The sequence below is a fragment of the Triticum dicoccoides genome, chromosome 4A (genome assembly GCF_002162155.2).
Source record: "Triticum dicoccoides isolate Atlit2015 ecotype Zavitan chromosome 4A, WEW_v2.0, whole genome shotgun sequence".
Classification (NCBI taxonomy): Eukaryota; Viridiplantae; Streptophyta; class Magnoliopsida; order Poales; family Poaceae; genus Triticum; species Triticum dicoccoides.
In genome coordinates, this window is record NC_041386.1 from 742,257,784 (window position 1) to 742,266,902 (window position 9,119).

At 43.0% G+C, this 9,119-nt stretch overlaps 1 pseudogene; it reads left to right on the forward strand.

Moving 5' to 3' along the window:
• Positions 1–1,010: 1,010 nt before the first annotated feature.
• On the forward strand, positions 1,011–6,366 carry LOC119288336 (annotated as a pseudogene).
• Positions 6,367–9,119: the final 2,753 nt, after the last annotated feature.

Below are 9,119 nucleotides of genomic sequence, written 5' to 3' on the forward strand. Positions count from 1 at the left end.
AAACGACTCCTTTTGTTAACAAGATCAAGACCATGGACTATACCCTTCCACACAACAATTTTTTTCTTCTGAAAATACAATACACAAGAGATTAACACTAGAATAATATTTTACCAGACGTAAGTGAGCACACAAGCATGCAGGGCTATCTGGCAAAGCGCCAAGATTGCTTAGGCAGCAATGCTTGGTTAAAAGCTCTCATATCACTAAATTTCGTCCCACCTTTTGCATTTATGCAACCTCATCTTGTCCCAACTTAACCACGTTGTTTTCTTTTTACCATTATCCACACCAGCAGTACTGCCGCACCAAACTCATCACGGACTGATGCAGGTAAGAAATAAACACTCATCACATATGTTGGAACGGCTTGTGCTACCGCTTTGACAAGAAAATATTGCACAGGATGTGACGTTGATGTTGCTTATATGGTCCAAGAACATGTATTGTGTTTAAGCTTAACCGAAGCGCGAATCGACTGGAAGATGATTGAGAAAACAAACACTTTTGGCTTCTCGTGTACACCGATGCAAGCTTCCATTTCCTTGTAGCTAGTGTCCACGTGTTGTGTGGGTCAACGCTTTGCTTCCTTCTTCCATGGCATTTTAAGGTGTTTTATTTAGTCATTTGGTACTATCAGACATGAATGATGCAATTATCAAGACAAGAGAAGAGAAGTCTGCTTCAAGCTCTCTTGGGTCACGTCGACATCAATCACCGAAGAAAAACACGTATTAGCCTCCGTAACCATTACTAGAAAACGACCTCAAGCGAACCCGTTCGTTGGTTGAGTTGTAAAATCAAGTAACCTATAGACCGGTCAAACATTCCTAAAAGAATATCGATACGCAAATGCTTCATTTGCACAAAAAATGGCGGCACTTCGATGATAAAACGATACTCCCTCCAGGTGGCAAATGCCATGAATAGCAGCAAGCATATCATTTTATTCCAGGTGGCGAAATAACAAAATGCACCCTTTATAAATATATAAATAAACAAATAACATAAACAAGCCAGAGAAAAAGGAGCCTCCTGACCGCGCACCAACCGCCTCCTCCACGCTCGATTCCATCTGCGCATCTCTCCCCGCCGATCCCGATCCCCACCGCCGCCGGCGCCGCCATGGCGCTCCTCCTCCGCCACTCCCGCAAGGTACCCCCCGCCCCCTCTCCCCCTCCATCCCCGCGCCGTCGCCGCAGCGCCCCACCAGTTTGCCGGAACAATTCGTGGCCCGGTGGTCTGTCTGCCCCGGCCCACCAATCCCCCATGGCTCCCGCCCGATCAGATCGGATCGGGTCCTGCCTCGGGGACGACGGCTGGAATCGGGCGGCGACGATGGCCGCGGCCGCGGGCTCGCTCGCTGGCTGCCCCCCCTGCGGCTGCCGATGGCAGATTGATGATCACAACCCCCGCTCATGCATTCCCACCTTAGGCGTCGTTTGGATTATCGTTTCCATTACAAATACGCCCGTAAAACTAATACAGACCTCAGCCCGTCGTTTTGTTTTTGACCTGGAAATAGCTCTTGGCCTGTAAGTTACACGTGTAAATAAATTACACCCGTATTCAGTTACATCCATACCAATCGCGGCCTTAGCGGCCTGGGTTGTGGACAATTAATGCGGACAGGTTGTTCTGAGTAGAGATGCGTGGCTGCGGGTCAACAGGGTCGGCTGGGGCAGATTAATCTGGCCACGGCGGCGTTCTGAATTTTTTAGCACCGGGGAGGGAAGCGTCAGATGTATGTAGACAATAGGTTTTGATTGATGCGAAGGATGTAATCGTGTGATTTTTCCTTGAAACTGTGAATCCCTGGCTCGTTTTCATGTGCTCATGGTTGCCCATGTTTCGCTTGTGCAGCTGCGAAGGGTGCACGGCGTCCTCGACTGCGAGCGCGGGAGCATCGCCCGGCACTTCTCTGTCGCCGCTGCAAAAGAAGACGGTACGTGCTCCTCTGTCTGTATTCCCGCGGCATCTTGATAAGCTAAGCTGTTTTTGAGAAAACTGAAACTAGTGAGTGTCCTGCCCAAGTCCCAATGTATGTTTCAATGTTTTGTCAGCCAAGCACCCATGGCATGGAAGTCCCAATGTTTTGTCAGCACAAGGATGCAGCTGATTTATGCTTATGGTTCAGGACCCTACCAGCCTACTACCATATTAGGTGCTGGAGTAGGTTCGGGGTTTAATTATCCTTGTATGGTATATCAGCCATGACAAGCTCTCCCTCTGACAGTAGTGGGGTGCAATCTGATGAAATTTTCTTCCTAAGATTTGAAAGAGGCAGCACCCACACCTCTAAAACGGAGTTACTGCTTAACAGACCTTCTAGCCTTTAAATTCAATATGAAGTGAATGCTCATGTCGTCCTCTTATGTTTAAGCAACTGAGATGTCAGCAATGAAAATACAGTTAACTGTGTTGTTTTCTGAATAACCGCTAGTTCTTCTGAAAGGAAACTCGAGTGTATATCGTTTATCTCCAAGTATGGACCTTTGCAACACATACTGTTTTGGTTTCAGTGTGTGAAAGGACAATTTCCACACTTACTGGCTTGCTTATCATTAAAAATAATCGGTCTTGCCCTGCTGCAGCTGTCTCAAGTTCTAGTGTTCATGGGGAGTACGGGAAAAAGGTTGGAAGGTCGAGCATTTTCCTAGACAGGCAGTCTGAAAAAGATCTCCATACCTTCAAGGTTATGCAGTTGTGATTATGATCCTACTTATTTAATTGGAGCCTAGTTGTGTATTCTGACTTTGGTGGGCTGTCCCATCTATTATTTTCGCAGGTATCATCACGAGAGGCAAGGGGAAGCTACAGCTCCAAACGGATGCCAATTGCTGCTACTGGGGTCAATAGCTTGTTCTCATGGTATGCACTCTCGTTTATGTCTTTTTCCTGAATTTCCACCTCCATATATTCTATGCTAGTTCATCATAGCTGTAACCATGTTTTCAATGCCTGTTGCTATTTTTCAGTGGACAGGTAGTTTCGGCCAGACATTTTTCAAGTGGGGCAGGTATCTCTCTCTCTCTGTCTCTGTCTCTCTCTCTCTCTCTCTCTCTCTCTCTCTCTCTCTCTCTCTTGTCAAGCTATCTGTGTATTAAAATTGTTTCCTGATTTGAGTTATAAGATGATACAGAGAAGTTGATATCTTCATATAACATTTTTAACAAAGTAATATACCATTTCAGATTTGCCACCGCATGAGGCAATCGGGATGCCTTCTCTTTCCCCTACTATGACCGAGGTAAATTACTGAAATTGGAAATAAATGTAAAGTACTGACAGATAAAACATAAAGCATGACCAACGTGCATGTGTTTCTTCGATTGTCTTTGTGGTGTAAATTTTTTTTAATGGTCTGTAGGGAAATATTGCAAGGTGGGTGAAGAAGGAAGGAGACAAAGTTTCACCTGGTGAAGTTCTTTGTGAAGTGGAAACCGTAAGTTTTGTTTCCTGTCATGTACACCCTGGGCACAACCTGTGCCCGCTAGCTAATTGTCAAGGACATGTGTGTTGACTAGGATAAAGCTACCGTGGAGATGGAATGCATGGAGGAAGGCTATCTTGCTAAGATTATTTGTGGAGATGGCGCAAAAGAGATTAAAGTTGGCGAGGTACATATATGCTATATCCTGATGCATAGGAGACGCTTCTTTTTGCCACCGTCTCTTAACATAGTTGTTGGACTAATGACCACAAGTTTTTTTTTGTGAACTAGATTATTGCCATAACTGTGGAAGAGGAGGGTGATTTGAGAAATTTAAGGATTACAAGGCTTCGTCTTCTCCTTCAGCTGAATCAAAACCCCAATCTGAGCCCGTGGAACCAAAAGAAGAGAAGAAAGAGGTTTCCAAGGCCCCCGAGCCAACAGCTACAAAGACTGAAGAATCTTCTCAGTCAGGGGATCGCTTATTCTCCAGTCCCGTTGCCAGAAAGTTGGCAGAAGACAACAATGTAAGCCCTTACATTTCAGATATCCTGACTGTCCGTAAGAAATGCAGTTTTTGACCTTCAGAATTGTGCCCCAAACAGGTACCGCTTTCAAGCTTAAAAGGTACTGGTCCAGATGGGCGTATTTTGAAGGCAGACATTGAGGATTACTTGTGTATGCTCTCTTCTGTCTATTTTTGTCCTTGCCAGTGCGAACAAAAGAAGTCCAAAAACTGAGCATGATTAGTCATGAACTGTGTTAGTCATGGAATTTCTCACCTTTTCTCGGCCACCATTTTTTTACTCACCGCCACTCTCATTTGTAGGATAATTAGTGGATGGTAGAAAAGGTGTATTTAAAGTGTTTTAATCTGCATAAAAATGTATCCATTCAGTTATGCAAGTAGAAGGGTTCAGTCAACTGATACTGTTATGCTTATGCTTGATGAAGCTTCTGCAGCCAAGGGTTCGAAGAAGGAAGCTGCAGCAGCTCCAGGACTAGGTTATGTGGATCTTCCAAATACACAAATACGGAAGGTAAAATCAATGCCTTCTTCAAATGTACGTGTCGCTTATGGTGTGCTGTACTGCAATTGACAGCATCTAATTTTGTTTTCCTCAGGTTACTGCAAACCGCTTGCTGCAATCTAAGCAGACTATCCCTCACTACTATCTGACAGTTGATAGCCGTGTTGACAAACTTATCAAGTATGGACATCGTTCGTACATTTAATAATTTATCTGACACATTACCCATTTTCCGTGAACTAGATGGATAATTTGCTCAATCATTGTTTAGGGTAATCAGCCCTATCTTTTGCCTACATCATTATTTTGCTTCTGACATGGAACATCCATCCATTATTTTGTTTTATTCTAGATTGCGGAGTGAGTTGAACCCGATGCAGGATGCATCTGGTGGGAAGAAGATATCTATTAATGATCTTGTTATTAAGGTAAGTTTTGACGTATGGTGGTTTCTGATGCTCCTTTTTATCTTTAGGCAAGCAATGTGTTTACTTGAGCGATAAAAAATGTTATCTGAATAAGTTTATCTTGGGTTCTTCACACAATTCTCAGTTGCTTCATGTACCTCTACACTACAGTATTGAATTGGTTGCTGTTTAATATGCAGGCTGCAGCATTGGCTCTTCGTAAGGTTCCTGCCTGTAACAGTTCCTGGATGAACGATTTTATTCGCCAGTAAGATATGGACAGTAGGTCAATTAAGATTAGAGCTTCATTTTTATTATTCAGAACATGATGTATTTCATCTGTTTCCCATGCAGGTATCACAACGTGAACATTAATGTTGCTGTACAGACTGAGCATGGTTTGTTCGTTCCAGTAGTTAGGGTGGGTTGCTCGACTCGGTACTGAGTTCACCGTGCTATTCTTCATATCATCTGCTCCTTTGACCTGTATTGTTTATACAGGACGCGGACAAGAAAGGCTTGGCCACTATTGCTGATGAGGTGAAGCAGTTGGCTTCAAGAGCAAAGGATAACAGTCTAAAACCAGAAGATTATGAGGTATACACCGGAATATATATCTAGAATGCAAGAGTATTCAATAGTATTCGTCCTTGATAATTTTGATGCTGCGCTTTGCAGGGTGGCACTTTCACTGTCTCTAATCTGGGAGGCCCTTTCGGAATCAAGCAATTCTGCGCCATCGTAAACCCTCCCCAATCGGCAATCTTGGCTATCGGCTCTGGTAAATATGCTGCCTAATAGTTGGGGATCCATACCGAAACCCCTCGGTTATGCTACTTACTCTGTTACTTACCACGCGATTGGAATTTTTTCCGGAGCAGCTGAGAAGAGGGTGATCCCTGGGGCGGCTGAGGGCCAGTACGAAATCGGGTCCTTCATGTCAGCCACGCTAAGCTGCGACCACCGGGTCATCGACGGTACTTCTTTTTCCTGCCAATCTGAACCAGTGGACGATGCTTCTCCCTGTGCATGCATCTATGACGAAGGTTTGTCGTTGATTACCGACCACTCTCCCGTTTTGCAGGTGCCATGGGTGCGGAATGGCTCAAGGCATTCAAGGGCTACCTCGAGGACCCGACGACCATGCTGCTGTAGGATTTCTTTTTCTCTGCTGTAAATGATGATGATGAGAGCAGTTTTTCTGTGTAGGCTCTCACAAATAAAGACCACAATAACCACGCCTCATTTTTTATTTTTTTTTGAAAAGACCACGCCTCATTTTTTGGCAATGAGGGCTGGGAACCAAGAGCAAACAAACAGATCATAGACGGCACGGGATGTTTAACCTATTTATCGGCAAATGGCCGATACACCTTTTTTTTCCTGCGTTACTTGACCGGTGGAAATTTGTCGCCTACTTTTGCGCCGTGTAATCCGATTTTAAGAAGATTGTGTATCGTATTGTTGCAAGGTGCCAGTTCCTGGATTTTTTTTATAGTTTTCTGTCGTTTATGTTGTACTTTTTCTCCTATAAACGGGCAATGTGAGGATGAAATAAGGCCCAGTTAACTCAGCGTCCCTGGTAAAAGCGTGTAGCGATGGGGCGCCCTTGTCTCGCTTCATGCGAGACCGAGGGAACCCTCCCTGAACGGTGGCCGGACTTGGGACGGCCCAGGCGCGCGGGAACAGCAGCCTTGTTTTTTGTTTTGTTTTGTTTTCATATTTTTTGTTTTTCCTTTTTGTTTTACTTTTTTAATACTTCCAAATATTATAAATAAATGTATTACATAAATCACACTACGTAAAACATTTTAAGAATGTTAACCAACCATTTGAAAAATGTTAAATATTCATAGACAAAATGTTTATTACGTAAAACAAATGTATACAAAACAATGTGTATGAAACAAATCGATCATTTTTTTAATGTTAATCAAGCATTTGAAAACATGTTGAATAATTGTTTAAAAATGTTAATCAAGCATGTGGAAAATGTTAAATGTGTATTGGAAAAATATTGACCCTGTATTCAAAAAATATATTAATTAAGCATTTGAAAAAATATTAAATGTGTATAGGAAAATGTTGACCATGTATTCCGAAAATATTAATTTGGGCGAGGGCGCTGGCCCCTAGGTCATGGTGCACCGTCGGGGTGGCGGGAGCGGCGCCGGGGCGAATAAATCTACCTCAACTTCACTCCCACACCGGCAGTGCCCTTCATGGCGACGTCTTGGAGTTGATGGCATCGTGTGTTTGCTGATCCTTCATATCGGTGGCGTTATGGTTCATGGATGGTGTCGGCGAGGCGGCATCGGCGACTCCATCAGGTGTGTTTCTCCTTCTATGTCCCCCTTGCTACGGCGTTGTCTCCGACGTCATGGTGGAGTATGGAGGTTGTCATTCAGGAGTATGCGCAGACGGTTGTCTACGCAAGTAACAGCTAGAAGATGGTGCATCTTGTGTTGGGTCTATTGTTGGAGGCTGATAATTCTGGTTTCCTCCTCCGACATCGTAGTCGTGTGGGGGTGTCAGTTCTGAAGTTCGATGGCCTGTCCGGGGGCACGTTGCCCCGGTCTGATTCTTGGTTTTGCTTCAGGCAAACTACTTTGAAGGTCCGTAAAGCTGTTGATCAGCGATGGAGCCGGATCAAGCTCGGGTGAAGAGGTGGTCTGTCTCCTTTTCCTTAGTGAAGAGGGACAGGCGGTGGTTTTTTGCATAGGATTATTCTATCTTTTCAGTCCTATAATGTGATGTTTATGTGACTTGTAAGTGAATCTTTATCTTATTAATGAGACATGTATTACAATGAAAAAAATTCAAGTATAGAAAAATGTTAACCATGTATTAAAAAAAGTTAATCTTGTATTTAAAAAAGTTAATCATGCATTCGAAAAAAAAGTTAATGCACATAGGAAAAATGTTGACCATGTATTAAAAAATTAATCTTATATTTGAATTTTTTTAATCAAGCATTTAAAAAATATATTAAATGTGTATATAAAAATGTTAACCATGCATTAAAAATGCTAATATGGTATTTGTAAAATGTTAATCAAGCATTTGAAAAATGTTAAATGTGTGTAGAAAAAATATTGACCATTTATTCAATAATTATTAATCTTATACTTTAAAAATATTAAACATATATTAGAAAAATATATATTATAAAATAGTGAAAATTCGACAGAACAAAATGAAACCGATGAAACACGAGAAAGAAACAATCAAAACTGAAGAAAAATGAAATATAGGAAAGAAGCTACTGAAAAGCGAGAAAGAAACGAAAAAAACCAAGGTAAAACAAAGAAAACAGAAATAAAAGGGAAAAAACCAGTAACAACATAAAAAAGGTAGAAAATCTGGTGAAAAAACAAGGAAAAAGAAACCCGGAAAGCAGTGAAAAACCGGCTCTATTTCCTGTAATTTGGTCGCGCGCTACTAACTAAACACGAACACGCCGGTGTCTCAGTGGCTAGAGAGCTGCACTGCACCCAGGAGATCCTGAGATTGATGCCCGCTTGTTCTTTCTCTCCCTGCTGAATTTCTTTTAAGTACGAGCGAATGGGCCGGCCCGCAACGCTTCAGGCGAGACCGCAAGAAGACTCGCTATAAGCGAGATATAGTCTTTGTGTGCAGCGATCGTGCATCTTCCATAAGCCACTGACCCACATTTTTCTCATACGATTTTTCTAATGGTTAAAAGGATTATGCCTGATGTCAGATTGCCTTTTTCTCAATGGTGAAAAGGGTTATGTCTGATGCCGAAGATTGATCGAGGGTGGGTCGTCTGGTTTGTTCTTTCTTACTACATGTCAATTGTGATCTCCATGTTGTGTATACGGGTGTATCTCTTGTGTGTTTGTCCAAGATTGTGTTCTCATGTCTTCAACTTGTACACGTTCACACCCAGCACCCAGCACCTAGATCCATCGATCGTAACACTCCTCAACACCCTATTCTCTGCCATGGCAGCCAATAAGCTGACCCGCACCACCATCCTCCTCCTAGTCCTAGCTGCCGACGCCGGGTTCCCTTCCAGCCATGCCCAACTCCGTCGATCCCGAGCTCCCACATGCCGCTGATGCAGCTACGCATCGGCCTCCAAGTACAGAACCTGGCCTTCCTCATCATCTACATATTCATTGCAATTTGGTCTTTTGAACCCAAATTTTCTGTCAACTCTGTGTAAAACTATAAATGCGTATTTAAGATACTTGAAATAGGTAAGTACTAAATGGAAGTTTA